The following is a 20223-nucleotide window of genomic DNA, read 5'->3' as shown; positions in this document are numbered from 1 at the left end:
GGATCAGTTTTTGTTGAAGGTTGTCAGCAAAGCCATGTCTTTTTTTTTTTTTTTTTACAACATTCATCCAACAGAAAATGATGATGACAAATGAGTTTATTCATTATAGCTATTATAGACAAGTCACTAGCAATGGTGGTTATTTAAATGTCTATTTATAGACACAGGTTGTATAGTAATGATTACCTTCCATATTCATAATTGTCAAGCATAAAGATAAGAATGTGATACAGCAGATAACTAAGAGAACACTATAATCATAATGTTAAAAGTTATTAAAACCCACAAAACTAATTATTTCATTTATGCAGGGCTTTTATTTTTTCCAAGACAGAGGAGATAATATTCTACACCCATTCCTTCTAAAAAGTAAGCCCATAGGAAAATTGATGGGAGGGTAGAAACATGATTTGGTAGTAAATTTTTTATGTCATTCAGGGGATAAATTAAAGAGAAGAAGCCAGTGGGAATCCTTGACATGGGAGGAATGAAAAACTTTTTTTTTTTTTTTTTTTTTTTGAGATAGAGTTTCACTCTGTTGTCCAGGCTAGAGTACAGTGGTACAGTCACAGCTCACTGCAGCCTCAACCTCCTGGGCTCAAGTGATCCTCCCACCTCGGATTCCTGAGGAGCTGGGACTACAGGCACATGCCACTATGCCTGGTTAATGTTTTTATCTTTTGTAGACACATGGTGTCACTGTGTTGCCCAGGCTGGTCTCAGACTCCTGGGCTCAAACGATCCTCCTGCCTCAGCTTCCCAAAGTGCTAGGATTTTAAGTGTGAGCCACTGCGTCTCACCTGAGGAATGAGAATCTAGATAGCAAGAGACCAACAGATCTTTCTCAGGCTGAAAACGTACCCATCTCCATCTTGGCAATATTGTCAATGTCTGATTTATTATAATCCAATCAATGATTAAAAACAAAAACAAAAACAAAAAAAACCACCAGCTAGAATGCAATATGATAGGTAAAGAATCGTATGTATGTGACAACTTTATTTTTGGTTCTCAGGATTGACCTGGAAAATGGTATCCAGGGATCTTTCCATATAATTATGGAAAATGATACATTGGTCTGGACAGAAGAGTAAATTGGAAAAATTAGTAAGTCAACATTTAATACTATTGGTAAACTCAAGAGGGCTGTGGTGGCCAGGTGCAGGGGCTCATGCCTCTAATCCCAGCACTTTGGGAGGTTGAAGCAGTAGGATCACTTGAGCCCAAGAGTTTGAAACCAGCCTGGGCAACATAGTGAGACCCTGTCTCTACAAAAAACACAAAAATTATCCGTGCATGGTGGCACACCTGTATTCCCAGCTATTTGGGAGGCTGAGGTGGGACAATTGCTTGAGCCCAGGGTGTTGGAGGTTTCAGTGAGCCAGGATCTTGCCACTGCACTCTAACTGGGACAACAAAGTGAGATCCTATCTCAACAACAACAAAAAAGACTGTGGCCTTACTGAAAGCCACATATTATTGACATACCTTTATTATTAGGCATTTGCATTTTAAAAGGCCACTTTTCAACTCAAAAAAATTAATTTGCAATGATAAAATGTCAAGCATTCAAACAAGAAACAGGTCTGAGAGCTTTGGGGTGAGAGGCCTCTCGCTGTATCTGGCCTGGTCTGCCTCCTCTCCATTCTCTCTAAGGTAAACCTACATGGGCATCTACTTCCCCCACAAGTCCAGCAGCCAGAATCCTTCCTAAGACACACATATTAAAGGTGTAACTGACACGAATATAAAGGGCTCTCTTTCACCCCCACTTTATTTACAAAGGGCCAATAGTAAATAAGGAGTCTGGATTTCTGGTGGACATCTTTTGTCAAACTAAAGTGAAACCTGAAAGCTTTAATTTGCTCAGTATAAATCTCTCTCCAAGTCTTTCCCACTCCTCTCCTCTCCTCTCCTCTCCTCTCCTCTCCTCTCCTCTCCCCTCCCCTCCCCTCCCCTCGCCTTCCCTCTCCTCCCCTCCCCTCGCCTCCCCTCTCCTCCCCTCCCCTCCCCTCCTTTTCCCTTCCCTTCCCTTCCTTTCCTTTCTCTTTCTTTTTTCCTTTCTTTTTTTCTGTTTGTTTGCTTGTTTTGTTTTTTTTTTTGAGACGGAGGAGTCTTACTGTGTCGCCCAGGCTGGAGTGCAGTGGCGTGATCTCAGCTCACTGCAGTCTCTGCTTCCCTGGTTCAAGCAATTCTCCCTGCTCAGCCTCCTGAGTAGCTGGGATTACAGGCACGTGCCACTATGCCCAGTTAATTTTAGTACTTTTAGTAGAGATGGGGATTCACCATGTTGATCAGACTGGTCTCGAATTCCTGACCTCAAGTGATCCACCTGCCTCAGCCTCCCAAAGTGCTGGGATTACAGGCATAAGCCACCACGCCCGGCCCAAGTCTCTCCCATTTCTGAGCCTATAATCAATCTAGAAGGAGTCAACAGAAGCTTGGGCCACCCCTAAGGACTTAAGGACTGTTGCCTGTAAACTCCGCATGCCAATTGTAACAACAAAAGATACATGTAATAGTAACCAGCAATGGAAAAAACAGTTATGGGGATATCAGTCTAGTTGGCAACGACTGAGGCTTGCTACCTGCGAGTGTTTTGTTTTGTTTTGTTTTTTGAGATGGAATCTCACTCCATCACCCAGGCTGGAGTGCAGTGGCACAATCTCGGCTTAATGCAACCTCCGCGTCCCAGGTTCAAGCGATTCTCATGACTCAGCCTCTCAAGTAGCTGGGATTACAGGCACCTGCCACCACACCTGGCTAATTTTTGTATTTTTAGTCGAGACGGGGTTTTACCATGTTGGTCAGGCTGATCTCAAACACCTGAGCTCAAGTGATGTGCCCTCCTCAGCCTCCCAAAGTGCTGGGATTACAAGTGTGAGCCACCGTGACTAGCCATACCTGTGAAATTTTAGACAAGGTATTCTCTAACCCTTAATCTTGTCATCGGTATAGCAGGGAGAGTTATACTTGCCTCATATAAGTTGTGAAAAATAATGGAAATAGGCCAGGTGTGGTGGCTTACGCCTGTAATCCTAGCACCTTGGGAGGCCAAGGCGGGTGGATCACTTGAGGTCAGGAGTTCGAGACCAGCAGGCCAACATGGTGAAACCCCATCTCTACTAAAAATACAAAATTAGCCGGAAATCACTTGAACCTGGAAGGCAGAGGTTGCAGTGAGCCGGGATCATGCCACTGCACTCCAGCTTGGGCAACAGAGCGAGACTCCGTCTAAAAAAAAAAAGGAAATAAAGAATTTAGTAAGCACCTCTCTCATGTTGGAGTTTTAAGTAGAAAATATGATCTGTGTATATTTGCCAGCCCCACCCTACGCACGTCACAAGTACAAACAGAACACTGTCGCACAGTGCAAAGGGTTCCAACGAATCAAAACAATAATATATCAAGCGATTATGGGCTGTGAGTAAGGCACTTGCACAGTATGGGCCACTTAATCTGCTGGGCCAAGGTGAAGCCTATGTGATAGGAATTCTGTGAAAGGCCTGAACGATTATCCACTTAGTTCTTCCAACCTCCCCCTCCTCCGTTCAGTCTCCCTCACAGACAGTGCTCCTGAATGTGCTGCATCAAGAAACAAAATGCCATGATTACTGAATAAAGACTTGTTTACCAAGTGTTTGCAGCAAAGACTGAAGTTTAGCGTGAAAAAGTAGAGAGCAAACCAAACCTAACTCAAGAAAGTTTGTACTTGCTCAAGGAAACAACAGAAGGCAAATACAGACCTATTGAGAGGGTGGAGGGAGTCACTGAAAGAAGATCAGAGGCCAGTCAGTGCTTATCGTGCTTTTTCTAGGTCAATAAGCTTATCCTGCAGGAATGAGAAGGGGAACAAGATCCAACTGAGCCTGGCCTCTGTTAGTTTTAGTCATTCAGATCTCTGTGGCGCACCTCTTTCATTTATTGATTTATTGTATTGATATATGTTGATGAACATATTTTGGGGTAACATGGTATTTTGAAACATGTATACAATGTGTAATGATGAAATTAGGATAATTAGGATATTCGTCATCTCAAACATCTCTAACATTTATCTTTTCTTTGTGTTGAGAACATGCCAATTCTTCCCTTTTAACTATTTTGAAATATAAGATAAATTATTTTTAACTCTAATTTCCCTAGTGCCATATCAAATGCTATAACTTATTCCATCTATCTGGCTGTATTTTGTACCCAGTAATGTGAATGGGTTCTTGACAGGCACTGTGTTAAGCCCTGGATCTAACAAGGATGTCACGATGGGCGGTGTTGCTGTACTCAGGAAGGGCGTGGTCTATATTTTGTAAAACGTAACTGCACATTCTCAAAAGCAAAGGTGAGCTTACAGACATTTCTAATTTTCCTCAGGCCCAGCTATGCCTTAATGTCATTAAAGTACAGCCTTGGGCATGTTTGATCATTTAGATTATCTAGTTTTTCAAGTGAGGAATGTGCTGGAACGTCTTCTGCAGCTCTGATATTGTACAGTTCTATGATGTCTGTGAAAAAATAAACCCAGAAGGAACTTCCGGAGGCCCAGAACTACTCTCCTGGCATGGTTTCCTATAATAATGCCCCACACCCAGCTGATGCTTTAGAATAACCTGTCCCTACCCCCCACCCCAGGCATTGGATCCCTCAGTCAGGAATTTTTGTGTTTAGTTATTTAAATCTCAGGTGTTTCTCTGGACCTTGAGTTCCTTGAAGGTCAGGCAGCACAATTTGTGTCTCTCACCTGCCTAACATTCTCTAATCAGGTCGCTGCCTGCCTCTCTGACCTCTCCTCCTACCTTCCCCCTCCCTCCAGGTTTGCACCACTGTGGTGCTCTCTGTTCCCTTTGCAGGCCAAGCTAGTGTCTGCCCAAGGGACTTCGCCTTTGCTGTGCCCTTCACCTGGAATGCTTTCCTCCTCATGCTCACATAGCTGGCTTCTTCTTGTCATTCGGATCTCCCAGTAAATATCTTATAGACTGGGAGTAGTAGCTCATGCCTGTAATCCCAGAACTTTGGGAGGCCAAGGCGGGCAGATCATGAGGTCAGGAGATCAAGACCATCCTGGTCAACATGGTGAAACCCCATCTCTACTTAAAAAAAAAAAAATACAGAAATTAGCTGGGCGTGGTGGCGTGCGCCTGTAGTCCCAGCTACTTGGGAGGCTGAGGCAGGAGAATTGCTTGAACCCGGGAGGTGGAGGCTGCAGTGAGCTGAGATCACATCACTGCACTCCAGCCTGGGCGACAGAGTGAGACTCTTTCTCAAAAAAAAAAGTCACATTGACACAGTGGACCGAAAGTAGCCAGTAGCTGGCCATTCTTCGTCATTCACTCTATTTCAATTATCTGCATATTAATTTTATTATGTAACTTCTTCTGGGTTTATTATTGATTCACCCAACTAGAAAGTAGTCTCTATGAGATAGGGATATCATGTTTGTTTGTTTAAGACAGGGTCTTGCTCTGTCCCTCAGTCTGGAGTGCAGTGGTGCAATCACGGCTCACCGCAACCTCCGCTTCCCGGATTCAAGCAATCTTCCCACCTCATCCTCTCTACTAGATGGGACCACGGGTGTGTGCCACCATGCCTGGCTCATATTTGTATTATCTGCAAAGATGAGGTCTTGCTGTGTTAGCCAGACTGGTCTCAAATTCCTGGGCACAAGTGATCCGCCTGCCTAAGCCTCCCAAAGTGCTGGGATTATAGGCGTAAGCCACTGCCCCTAGCCAGAATAATTATCTACATTATTTGCCACATCATCCCTGGTGCCCAGGAGAGGGCCTAGCCCACAGGAAGTTCTTGAGAAATAAAATGCTTTCATAATGGTTTACATTAAACCCTCTCTATGGATGACATCATATGAATTTGGCTTATAGAAAAGTATGCCATTGTAACCTGTTTTACTCTTGTCATCCAACCAACTTTCCTCAAGAACTTTAGAATCTTTCCTCCTGCCAGGGGATGACACAGTCACCTCACAGAGTGTTTTCTTCCTGTCTTGCAGTCATGAAGTTCTCCATCACTTTTGTATTGCCAGAAAGCCTGAATGAACATTTAGCTCAAACCCCTTCTACTTTATATCCCTTTATATCCTCTCAAAATAGCCTTCTCTACACAACGATAAGGACTTGATAAAAGGGACCCTACTGTGCAGCCCCTGTCTGGACAAAGTAGTTTTAAAGCCATAGCAGAATGGCCATCAGGTTGTCAGAAATGACAAAAGCCACAGCACATGTGGAAGTGGTGCAAATGCTTAGTGCCAAGTTAAGATACAAAACTACACTTTCATATCTCTATGATTATATGTGTGTGTGTGTGTGTGTGTGTGTATTATGGTTTTCCAGAGAATAAAACCAATAGGATATCTCTAGAGAGAGAGAGAGAAAGAGATGGAGAAAGAGAAGAGAGGAGATTTATTAGGGGAACTGGCTCATACAATTATGAAAGCTGAGAAATCCCATGGCAGGCTGTCTGCAAGCTGGAGACCCTGGGATGCCACTAGCGTGGCTCAGTCCAAGTCTGAAGAACTGAGAATCTGGGGGCTGCTGGTGTAAGTCCTAGCGTCCAAAGGCCAAAGGCTGGAGAACCTGATGTCCGAAGGCCGGAGAAGAAGCATGTATCCCAGCTCCGGGAGAGTGAGTGACCTACCTGCGGTTCTATCTAGGCCCCCAGGCGATTGGACACTACCCCCCCTCACCTACCTGCCCCCACATTAGTGGGGGCGGGTCTTTTCTACTTAGTCCACTCAGACTCATGCATCAATCTCCTTTAGAGGTGCCCTCAAGGCCACACCCCAAAATAATGCTTTGCCAGTTTTCTACGCATTCCTTAATCCAGTCAAGTTGACACTTAAAATTAACCATCACAAGTTCTCCCCTTTCAACTTGGCAGCCATACACACCTCTTTGTGTCACACTTAATCTCCAAATAAAGACAATGGCAAAGTGATAATTCCACCTAATATAATGCACCTGTTTTGTGTACAACAGAAAACATTCTAGTCCCTTCCCCAGAAGGCAAGGTAAAGTCCTTGGGTGATGTTTACTCTTCTGCTGATATCCCATAACTTAAATACTATGATATAAAACTAACAATACTTAAATACTGACATAAAGTCAATAAATCTTGTAGATACTGATATAAAGTCAATAAATGTTGAGTTACATGATAAAGAAATAAGAAGAATGAAAACAAAGATATTAATATATGTACATAGACGCACAAACATATTCTTAACAAAACAGGCAGGAAATACTCATCACAGTTGCAGTGCTTATTTCTGCGACTGGTCACCTGGTCATAGCTGGTATTTATAACTACCTTCCTTTACTACCCATTCTATATTCCCTTTACCTTCAACAAGAACCTCAGTTGATTGTGGTTGTTTATGTGGCAGGTGACCCAAACCTACATTTCTGAAGAGTCTGGGCCATTCACAGTCTTACTTGGATTGAGTTGTTGTAATTTCTCATTGACCTTAATCACAGGACATGGTAATACTAAGAGACATCCTAAGGGATCTCCTGTATTTCAGACATACACTTCTGTTTTGTTTTGTTTTGAGACAGAGTCTCACTCTGTTGCCCAGGTTGGAGTGCATTGGTGCGATCTCAGCTCACTGCAACCTCTGCCTCCTGGGTTCAAGCAATTCTCCTGCCTCAGCCTCCTGAGTAGCTGGGATTACAGGCACCTACCACTATGCCCGGCTAATTTTTGTATTTTAATAGAGACAGGGTTTCAGTACGCAGGTCAAGCTGGTCTCGAACTCCTAACCTCAAATGATCTGCTCATCTCAGCCTCCCAAAGTGCTGAGATTACAGGCGTGAGCCACCGCGCCTGGCAGACATACACTTATTTATCTCCATTGTGGAATAGTAGTCCAATTTCTCCCTAGTATTTTGTATCAGTTACTCCAGCCAACATCATAACTCCCTTCTTAGCTTTTTGATTCGGAGGCATGAGGATCCCAAAGTGGCTGGGTGGTAGTCTTAACTTTCAGTTCAGTGGAATCATTGTTGTCTCTCCGGAAGCACTCCTCCCTCTGGAACTAAGACCTCCAGGCCTGCAGATCATAAACAGATCATGGGAACAGAAAGCAAAAATGTTTCCAATGGGTCACTAGGGGGAATAGTGAGTGGTGCCACTCCCATTTCCACCCCTTCCACCCCTTCCATTTCTGGACCTGTGGATCCTGGCTATGGGAGAAGCAGCACCATATGCTGGATGTTGATTCAGAGCATATACAACTTTCTGAAGAACCTTGCACCAGCCATGCAAAAAATTGTCACTGTAACTTCCAAAGGTCATTACACCATTCATTCTATTAACCCAGCTGCTCCAGGATGATGGGAAACATGGTTAAGACCAGTGAATTCCAGGAGCATGGGCCCGTTGCTGCATCTCTTTGGCTATAAAATGTATTCCTTGATCAGAAGCAGTGCTGTGTCTGTGTGGAATACCATGACAGGGGATAGGGCATTCTGGGAGTCCATGGATGGTAGTTATGGCAGAAGCATTGTGTTCAAGGAAGGCAAATCCATATTCAGATTAAGGTCTATTGCAGTAAGGATAAAACACTGCTTCTTCCATGATGGAAGCTGTCCAATATAATCAACCTGTGACCAGGTGGCTGGCAGATCACCCTGGGGAAAGGTGCCATATCAGAGGCTCAGTGTTCATTTCTGTTGCTGGCAGATTGGGCACTCAGCAGTGGCTGTAGCCAGGTTGGCCTTAGTGAATGGACGTCCATGTTGCTGAGTCCATGCATAACCTCCATCCTTGCCACCATGGCTACTTTGTTTATGAGTTCACTGGATGCAAGGGTGGTTGGGGAAAGGGGCTGTCTGGTATCCACAGAATGGGTCATCTTATCCACTTGATTGTTAAAATACCCCTCTATTGAGGTCACCCTTTGCTGAGAATTCATGTGGACACAAATATCTTTACCTTTTTTGTTTTTGTTTTGTTTTTTTTTTTGCTCATTCAGAAAGGTCTATTCACAGATCACTTCCCTAAATTTCTTTGTCACCAATTTTCCAATCATGTTCCAGCCAAACTATTGGCCACAGCCCATAAGTTGGTATATAATTACATATCTGGCCATTTCTCCTTAGAAGCAAAATGAAGAACCAGGTGCTTGAAGTTCTGCTCACTGTGCGGATATCTTTTCAGCACTGTCCTTCAGGGACCTGCCAGAAAGAGACCATAGTGCTGCAGCTGTCCACTTGTGTGATTTTGTGATTTTATATATACAGATATATACATGTATGATAGCATCAGTAACTCAGCAGTGTTACCCATGGCACAAGGGTGTGACACACAGGCTTCACCTCACACAGAGATAAGAAAACAATAATTCACCAACTTCATACTAAGAAATAAACACTAAGATTTTTATGGCCGGGCTCGGTGACTCAAGCCTGTAATCCCAGCACTTTGGGAGGCCGAGACGGGCGGATCACGAGGTCAGGAGATCGAGACCATCCTGGCTAACACAGTGAAACCCCGTCTCTACTACAAAAATACAAAAAAAAAAAAACTAGCCGGGCGAGGTGGCGGGCACCTGTAGTCCCAGCTACTCGGGAGGCTGAGGCAGGAGAATGGCGTGAACCCGGGAGGCGGAGTTTGCAGTGAGCTGAGATCCGGCCACTGCGCTCCAGCCTGGGCGACAGAGCGAGACTCCGTCTCAAAAAAAAAAAAAAAAAAAAAAAGATTTTTATTTCCTGCGGATTCCATGCCTTCATTTTCTGTTTTCTTAGCACACAGTAGATTTCAGAGCCACCATGCCCAGACAACTTTTTTTTTTTTTTGAGTCAGGGTCTTGCTTTGTCACCCAGGCTGGAGTGCAGTGGTATGATCATGGCTCACTGCAGCCTCAACCTCCTGGACTCAAGTCATCCTCCCACTTCAGCCTCCTGAATATCTGGGGCTACAGGCACATGCCACTATGCCTATTTTTTTTTTTTTTGAGACAGGGATTCCCTATGTTGCCCAGGCTAGTCTCAAGCTCCTGGGCTCAAGTGATCCTCCCACCTTGGTCTCCCAAAGTGCTAGGATACTAGGTCTGAGCCTCTCACGCAACACAGACAATTTTTTTTTTTTACAGACACTTTTTATAAAACTATTTGTTTCTGAGTTGTGATTATAGAATCCCTTTAACAAATAAGATTAGTTACCCCTAAAGGATTGTTTGATGGTTTGGGGCCAAGCATTTCAGATACTGCATATTAACTACCTCTGTTATACAGGGGTGTGTGTGTATGTATGTATATATAAATATACACATATATTTTTGTGTGCCTGATAGCACCAACTTTGTTCCCTAATCATCATTTCACAGAAGATACAAATGGAATCTAAAAGAATGAAAATTAGCTTTTGTATAAGACCACAAGAAAATTACAAAGAAGAAATGAAACAGATGTGAGCAAAAGATGAGAATCATATATAATGTCTAACCTTATAAACTACATAAACATGGTTACTTCAAGAAGCTTCTACTATAATATTACTTATTATTTGTTTATACAATTTCGCTTAAAATTATATTGTATTCTCTACTTATTTAGAGCAAATGATTGTGCCAAATAGATAAGACTATTTCCATCAATTAGTATCTATAATTATTCTATTTCACAACTCATAACGTGTTGCTTAAAAATCTAATTCCTTAGAACACAAGCACAGATCATCACAATAGACCTACTTAAAGTTCATTTTTCAAATCATGTTGTTTATACACCTTATATACTAACATAAATCCAGTTTAGTAAGGCATTTAGTAAGCCCTGACTTTACTTTTTAAAAGCAAAAGTATTCTCTTTTCTCTGTTTACCACACTGTAAGTACTGTTTGTTGTTGTTGTTGTTGTTGTTTTGTTTTTTTGAGACAGAGTCTCTGTCACCCTGGCTGGAGTGCAATGGCACCATCTCAGCTCACCGCAACCTCCACCTCCTGGATTCAAGTGATTCTCCTGCCTCAGCCTCCTGAGTAGCTAGGATTACAGGTATGTGTCACCATGCCCGGCTAATTTTTGTATTTTTAGTAGAGACATGGTTTCACCATGCTGGCCAAGCTGGTCTCAAACTCCTGACCTCAAGTGGATCCGCCCGCCTTGGCCTCCCAAAGTGCTGCGATTACAGGCGTGAGCCACTGCACCTGGCCCTAAGTACTGTTTTTATATCTACAATCTGCTCCTATATTCGTAACTGATGGTCAATTGCCTTTTGACTTTTCCTTCTATAGTGGGGAAAAAAATAACCAAAGAGCAGAAATGGGGCCCTGTCATACACTGTTTCTTTCTTTTTCCCCCTCCCCCCACTTCCCTCCCCTCCTCTACCCTCCCCTCCCCTTCCCTCCCCTCCTTTCCCTTCCCTTCCCTTTCCATAGAGTCTGGCTGTATCACCCAGGCTGGAGTGCAGTGGCATGATCTCGGCTCACTGCAAACTCCGCCTCCCGGGTTCAAGCGATTCCCCTGTCTCAGCCTCCCAAGTAGCTGGGATTACAGGTGTGCACCACCAGGCACGGCTAATTTTTGTATTTTTAGTAGAGACGGGGTTTCACCATATTGGCTACACTGGTCTTGAACTCCTGGCCTCAAGTAATCCACCCACCTCAACCTCCCAAAGTACTGGGATCACAGGCATGAGCCACCACGCCCAGCCTCCTGGCATACATAGTTTGTAACCCCCTTGTCACTGTTCTTTTCCCACCTCCCATTATCTTTTCTTAGGACTTCGATTTTCTTGAGGATTATAGGTTTTTAAAAGGTTGAAAGGGACCTTGTAAAATCCCTCAGGACTGCTATTCCTTATCTATCTCTTCTTAAAAATAATAGTAAAGAATTAAAATTAATATTACATACATTATAAATATTAGAAAGTACATTTACATAAGATGTGAAAGAGGCACACAATGGTAACAGACACACTAGACTTAGCTAGATTACTTCCAGGAATAACAGTAAGTGTCTAAAACAGGTTGCCTTGTTAGAACATGATACTACTGAATCTGAGTGCTTATCTTCCTTATATGTGCCAATTATGTTTTTCTCAAAGAGCAATCCTTTCTGATTTTCACAGACTGCTTTCTGATCATTTGTCTCCCAAAGAGATTGGGTAAAAGCATGTGGCTTTATTTTTGCCATTTCTAAAAATAACCCAACAACTATACTGTGCACTGCTCACCTTAACACTATTGCATTCATGTGTTCATGTGTATAAAGGACAGTTCATAGTCAGCACATTCAATGCTTTTCTCCCTCTTTGCTTCAAAGTTCAAAGTTATTGTCTACATGAAAGTTGGGGTATTTCACCACCAGCCTCATTTTATGCTATTCATAAAATCATGAGCAGACTTTACCAAGGGCAAAAAAATCTTAAGAAACAGAAACATCTCCCTTCCCCCATACAATATTCCTGACAACAATTTATTAAGGTCTTTAATCTTTCACTGGAATCACCTCTACTTCCCCAACCATCTCTACCACTGTCAACTAGCATCAATTGTTAAAGTTCTTCCTTAGGCTGTGATCAAATATCCTCAGGAAAGTTTTTTAAGGAGTAGCTCTACTGCACATTCTCAAGGCAGGTGCTACAGTGGGGCGAAGGACATACTTATCAGCGAAATGAACATGTCCTCTTTAAGTTCCACAGTTAAGTCCACATATTATAATAGCTGACATTTCTTGAACAATTATACTAAGTGGCAGACACTTGTTTTTTTTTTTTTTTTTTTTTTTTAAGACGAAGTCTCTCTCTGTCGCCCAGGCTGGAGTGCAGTGGCGTGATCTTGGCTCACTGCAACCTCTGCCTCCTGGGTTTAAGGGATTCTCCTGCCTCAGCCTCCTGAGTAGCTGTGACTACAGGCATGCGCCACCACACCCAGCTAATTTTTGTACTTTTTTAGTAGAGAAGGGGTTTCACCATATTGGCCAGGCTGGTCTCGAACTCCTGACCTTGTGATCTGCCTGCTTTGGCCTCCCAAAGTGCTGGGATTATAGGTGTGAGCCACCGTGCCAGGCCCCTAGTGTTTTTTTTCAAATGCAATTTCTTATTCAATCCTCATAATGATCCTTTGAAAAATGTTTACTATCTATCTGTATAGATAGATGGATAGATTTTTTTTTTTTTTTTTTTTTTTGGAGACAGAGTCTTGCTCTGTCGCCCAGGCTGGCGTGCAGTGGCGTGATCTCGGATCACTGCAAGCTCCGCCTCCAGGGTTCACGCCATTCTTCTGCCTCAGCCTCCCCAGTAGCTGGGACTACAGGCGCCCGTCACCACGCCCGGCTAACTTTTTCTACTTTTAGTAGAGATGGGGTTTCACCGTGTTAGCCAGGATGGTCTCAATCTCCTGACCTCGTGATCCACCTGCCTCGGCCTGCCAAAGTGATGGGATTACAGGCGTAAGCCACTGCACCCAGCCTATCTTTTTATATATTTTTAAGATCTGTGGCTTAAACAAATAAACATTACTTGGAGATGTGACACAGCTAGACAATAAAACCAGAATGCAATTCTAGGTGTTTCTGATATCAAAAACCTTGTTTTTTTTGTTTTTTACATAGTCTCTGTTGCCCAGGCTGGAATGCAGTGGTGAAATCTTGGCCCACTGCAACCTCCACCTCTCAGGTTCAAGCAATTCTCCTGCCTCAGCCTCCCGAGTAGCTGGGATTACAGGCACACACCACCACCATGCCTGGCTAATTTTTGTATTTTTAGTGGAGACAGGGTTTCACCATGTTGGTCAGGCTGGTCTCAAACTCCTGACCTCAGGTGATCCACTCGCCTATGCATCCCAAAGTTCTGGGATTACAGGTGTGACCACGCCCAGCCAAAAATCCTGTTTTTGATTGGTGAAATAATCTTCATCCTTACCTGTTCTAAATAACAGCTCATCACATATTTGTAGGGAACTATCTTATTTTTAAATTTTTATCTTTTGAGACAGGGGTCTCACTCTGTCACCCAGGCTGGAGTACAGTGGCACAATCACAGCTCACTGCAGCCTCAACCTCCTGGGCTCAAACAGTCCTCCCACCTCAGCCTCCCAAGTAGCTGGGACCACAGGCATACACCTAATGCTAATTTGTGTATTTTTTGTAGAAATGGGGTATCACCAGGTTGGCCAGGCTGGTGTTGAACTCCTGAGTTTAAGCAACCCGTCTGCTTCGGCCTCTCAAAGTGCTGGGATTACAGACACGAGCTATTGCGGCTGGCTAACTGCCATTATTTACACTTTTTATTTGTATTCTACCTGCCTCTCTCCAATTTACCTACCTGAGCTCTCATGGGTGAAAACTTGCTTCCTTCTCCATAGAACCTAGCAAAGTGCTGGGCTGAAAGGGAGACAATGTATCTCACTCCTATAAAACAAACCTTGTATTTGTCTAATTTCCTTCCTCTCTCAGCTCTCTCTGCCCACTGGCAAGATCACATTGCAGTTTGAATCTCATCTTCTACTAACTGCACTTTCCTCAAACACTTGTGTCCACATTTAAGCTAGTGAATTTTCATGGCATAGTTCCACTCTTGTCTTTTTGAAGCATCGAAAAGAGAATTGGAAAAGTTTGCAAGAGAACTGACTTAGGAGTTCTGTTTCAGCACTTATGATTCAACATTTAGTTTTAGGCAAAGTACTTAACTTCTTCAAGTAGCCTCAGGGTTAACACATATTTCGCTAATTTCACAGGTTGATTGGAAAGATCAGATGAAGTTACTTTTGGGAGAACAGTTTGAAAACTCAAGTGCATTATGTAACTTAATACCCACAAGAACATCACAGCTTAACTATTAATACAAAATTTTCCTCTAAAAGACACATTTTTTTCTTTTTCCTTTTTTTTTTTTTTTTTTTTTTGAGGCGGAGTCTCGCTCTGTTGCCCGGACTGGAGTGCAGTGGCCTGATCTCAGCTCACTGCAAGCTCCGCCTCCCGGGTTTGCGCCATTCTCCTGCCTCAGCCTCCCGAGTAGCTGGGACTACAGGCGCCCGCCACCTCGCCCGGCTAGTTTTTGTATTTTTGGTAGAGATGGGGTTTCACTGTGTTAGCCAGGATGGTCTCGATCTGCTGACCTCGTGATCCGCCCGTCTCGGCCTCCCAAAGTGCTGGGATTACAGGCTTGAGCCACCGCGCCCGGCCTTTTTTTTTTTTTTTTTTTTTGAGACAGGGCCTCGCTTTGTCCACCAGGCTAGAATGCAGTGGCACTATCTCAGCTCACTGTAACCTCCACCTCCCAGGTTCAAGTCCTGCTTCAGCCTCCAGAGTAGCTGGGACTACAGCATGCACCACCACGCCTGGCTGATTTTTTTTTTTTTTTTTGAGACAGAGTCTCGCTCTGTCACCAGGCTGGAGTGCAGTGGTGCGACCTCGGCTCACTGAAACCTCCACCTCCCGGATTCAAGGGATTCTCCTGCCTCAGCCTCCAGAGTAGCTAGGACAGGAGCTCGCCACCATGCCCAGCTAATTTTTGTATTTTTAGTAGAGACGGGGTTTCACCATGTTGGCCAGAATGGTCTCTGTCTCCTGACCTCGTGATCCACCTGCCTTGGCCTCCCAAAGTGCTGGGATTACAGGCGTGAGCCATCGCACCCGGCCCTGATTTTTATGTATTTTTATAGAGATGGGATTTTGCCATGTTGGCCAGGCTGGTCTCCAATTCCTGACCTCAAGTGATCCACCTGCCTCAGCCTCCCAAAGTGCTGGGATTACAGGCATAGGCCACCATGCCAGTCCTAAGAGCCAAAATTTTAATCAGTGTGAAAAGCTGACTGCCACGCTCGTTTCTGAAGAGGAAAGATCAGGATTTCATGAGCTGCATTGTTCATTGACATCTACTTTAATGACTCCAGCCCAGCCTGAACTAATCTTTTTTTTCATTTTCTTTTTACTGTCAATTCACACCTTAACAAAATAAAGGAGTTTTAGAGTAAGATAGAATCTTAGAGTTGATTCACTTCAATCAACTCTCATGAATTTGCTGGGGGCCCTCTGCTCTAAAATATAATACTATTCTTGCCTCTGGCATCCCTGGTTTTACCTTCATCTCCCTACCTCCATCCCACCTCTATCCATCCCACCCCTATTCTTTTGAGGGCAGTGGCACGATCTTGGCTCACTGCAACTTCTACCTCCCAGGTTCAAGCAATTCCCCCACCTCAGTCTCCCGAGTAGCTGGGATTACAGGCATGCACCACCATGCCTGGCTAATTTTTGTGCTTTTGTATTTTTACCATGTTGGCCAGGCTGGTCTGAAACTCGACCTCAAATGACCTGCCTGCCTTGGCCTCCCAAAGTGCTGGGATTACAGGCAGGAGCCACCGCACCCTCTTTGTCCACCCACTATTCTTAACCCCTTACTTCCTACCCCTCACCTGTACCTTTTTGAGGGCCATTTCATTCCGAAATAGCCTGTTTTCATTATTAGTTATGGGCCTGTTTTCCTTACTATGTACAATTTTAAAGTCATAAAATAATTTTTCTTCAAATGTTAAACATGTGTTTACATTAAACCAAATAAAACACTTGTTATTAAGGGCATATGTTCAAAGACTTTCTTTTCTATTTATTTGCTGTAAGTCAGGCATATAAGCTGATATCATGTCTTACATATTTTAAACTAAATTTGACCTGAAGTCACCTCTGTTCCTTGAATCTCTACCTGACTGCAACTTAGCTTAGTATGTCCACAAACTGAAAACCTAATTTAGGAGTACATTATAAGTCCTCACTAAAAATGGTTGCTAGGTTCTTAGATATTGTAACTTTAAGTGAAATAAAGTATAAGGAAACCAATTCCACCGCAAGCTAATTGATATAAAGAGGAATTAACTTCCTATGGCATATTTGTGGACATAAAAACATCACATAACTTCTAAATAAAGACCAAAACACTTCGAATACTAAACATTGAAATAAATTCCCAGTCTCGCCCAGGTGATCTCATCTGAGCCTCCCAAGTAGCTGGGACCACAGGGATCTTCTCCCTTTGTTTTTGTTCCAACCCACTTCCAGTTTGTTTCCACAGTACTTAAGAGTGAGTTGCTGTTTTCTTCTTTGTTCTGTTCTCTTTTTATTTTCTTATGTTCCTTCCTGCACACTGAAGTTGCTGTTGTTTTGTTTTCTTTTTTTGCTTTTTTTTGAGTGAGGTCTTCTCACTCAGTCACACCCTGGCTGGAGCAATTAATAGCTGACTCTGGGTACACTGGCTAACTCTGCAAGGAGCAGTGATAAAGGAGAGGGTAGGGGAGGGAAGGAAGAGAAAAATTAGTAAAAACAACTAAGATAATTATTTACCCAATGATTCCACTTGAGGATGGCAGACAACCCGAGCCTATCCTGGCAGCTCAGGGAACAAGGTAACACCAACCTTGGACAGGAGACCATCCCATCCTCAAGGCACGCTCACACACTCACACCCACACTCATGCTCACTCAGACTGGGACAATGTGAACACACCAATGAACCTCACATGCATATCTTTGGGATGTGGGAGGAAAGTGGAGTTACATGGAGAAAACCTACGAAGACATGAGGAAAATGTGTGAACTTTACACACACTGTGGCCCCAGCTGGAAATCTCTTTTTTTCTCATCAATGTTATAACCACATGCTATATAATTTTTGTTACAACTAGCTAAGTCTCAGCCAATCACAGCAACCAAACTTCAGCCAATCGCAGCAACTAAGCTTCAGCCAATCACAGCATGCCAACTGATCAGACAATACCCAAATAAGGCAAATTTGGAGCTTTAACCAGTCAAGCTGTTTCTGTACCTCACTTCCAATTCTGTCTATAAATGCTCCCTGCCCACCTATTTGCCCAATGGAACTCTGTGAGCCTCCTTTGGTTCTGAGGGCTGCTTGATTGGAGAATCATCCTTTGTTCAAATAAGCTGTTAAATTCAATTTGTCAAAAGTTTTTCTTTTCTTTTTTTTTGAGACAGGTCTCGCTCTGTTACCCAGGCTGGACTGCAGTGGCACGATCTCGGCTCACTACAACCTCCACCTCCTGGATTCAAGCAATTCTCCTGCCTCAGCCTCCCGAGTAGCTGGGATTACAGGCACACACCACCATACCTGGCTAATTTTTATACTTTTTGGTAGAGATGAGGTTTCACCATGTTGGCCAGGCTGGTCTCGAACTCCTGACCTCAAGTGATGCGCCCGTCTTGGCCTCCCCAAGTGCTGGGATTACAGGCGTGAGCCACCACGCCCGGCCTAAAACTTTTTCTTTTCACAGTATTATGTATCATGTATCATGAGATAACCTTCTCGGGCAAAAAGAAAGCCATTAAAGGCTGAATATTTCAGCATGCCTAACTTAATAAAATTTAGGACATTTTAACTTTTGCTATGCTTAAAACCCACTAGATTTTTTTTGATCTGCTGCCATATTAGTTTGATTTAAAATAATGAGAACAGATTTATTAAAATATGAAATTGTATTTCACCTATTTTCCTTGTATTTTTTAAGTGAGAAAATTTTTCCTATCATTTTAGCTATAATAAAATGCCTTTTAGGACTATGGAAATGAAAGATCTTGGACATAAAATAAATGATTAGCATTAAATGAGCACATGAAAATACTGCATGAAACTAGTTTTAAAAGAATCCTGGGGAATTAGAAAAACGAGCTATTGTGAAACACTGTTAGTTTAGCCTTTAGTAAAACAGCAGAAATAACAAGCAATTTTGGTCAGAACAAAGAGAAAGAGAAAATTGTAAGTTCCACAAAGGCAGAAACAGATTTTGCTCCAATTGGAAAGCTTCAGAAAGCTAAACCCTTCATTTACATAATCCAAGGCAGAGTGAGGGGCCTCTCTGTGTTGAGCTAAACTGAGCCTATAGTCACACATTCACACATTTGGCACTAGGACAGTTGTGAGGATAGGATCTGACAAACTTTTCACTGCCAAACATAACTCAGATGCTAGATGAGCATGACTCTAAGTATCTTTACACAGAGGAGTTTAGAAATAACATTTCACTACTCACTGGAATAAATAACCTATCCTTGAACTTGGAACCCTCTAAACCACTGTAGATGGTTTAAGTCATGCAAAACAAAGTGCTTTTTGCTTTATGGATCTTAGCTTAAGAATGCAATATTTTATCTAAATGACTAGGCAACTAAAGTTCTCTCCAATTTGAGGATTTTAAGTCTAGCCATATGTCTATTTCCAGGAAGCTTATCAGTTTTGTGTCTGGGGCCCCAGATAATGGAATACAGCAAATTATAAGCTTCATGGTTCAGCAGAAAAAAACAAGTTTGAGGTCCAGTAATAAAATAGTAACAGTAATGATAAAATAAAATGCATTCTTCTTTCAAACCATAGTTAGTAAATCCCATGAAGTGTAATGCTAGATCAATGTAATCCTATGTAAATGACATAATTCTTTCTCCAAGTAAAAAGAGCTAACATAAATTGACCACTAATTATATGTTAACACAGTTGTAAATACCTTTACTGCATTATTTTTTTAATCCTCACAAAATCCTATAATCTATTATTACTATTTCATTTTTGCATGTGAAAGAAATGAAAGGACAGCTGGTTAAATAATTTGCCCAGCCAGGCGTGTGACTGTAATCCCAGCTACTCCAGCTACTCTGGAGGGTGAGGCAGGAGGATCACTACTGCAAGCTCCGCCTCCCGGGTTTACGCCATTCTCTTGCCTCAGCCTCCCGAGTAGCTGGGACTACAGGCGCCCGCCACCTCACCCGGCTAGTTTTTTGTATTTTTTAGTAGAGACGGGGTTTCACCGTGTTAGCCAGGATGGTCTGGATCTCCTGACCTCGTGATCCGCCCATCTCGGCCTCCCAAAGTGCTGGAATTACAGGCTTGAGCCCCCGCGCCTGGCTTTTTTTTTTTTTTTAATTTAAAATGAGATGGGTTCTCACTATGTTATCCAGGCTGGTCTTGAACTCCTGAGCTCAAGTGAGCTACCTGCCTTGGCCTCTCAAAGTGCTGGGATGAGCCACCATGCCTGGCCATGAGGATCACTTGAGCCCAAGAGTTCAAGTCCAGCTTGGGCAACAGAATGAGACTCTGTCTCAAACAAAGAAAACAAAGAGGCCGGGCGCGGTGGCTCAAGCCTGTAATCCCAGCACTTTGGGAGGCTGAGACGGGCGGATCACGAGGTCAGAAGATCGAGACCATCCTGGCTAACATGGTGAAACCCCGTCTCTACTAAAAAATACAAAAAACTAGCCGGGTGAGGTGGCGG

This window comes from Rhinopithecus roxellana, chromosome 4, assembly GCF_007565055.1.
Source record: "Rhinopithecus roxellana isolate Shanxi Qingling chromosome 4, ASM756505v1, whole genome shotgun sequence".
NCBI lineage: Eukaryota > Metazoa > Chordata > Mammalia > Primates > Cercopithecidae > Rhinopithecus > Rhinopithecus roxellana.
This window is presented reverse-complemented; position numbering follows the sequence as displayed.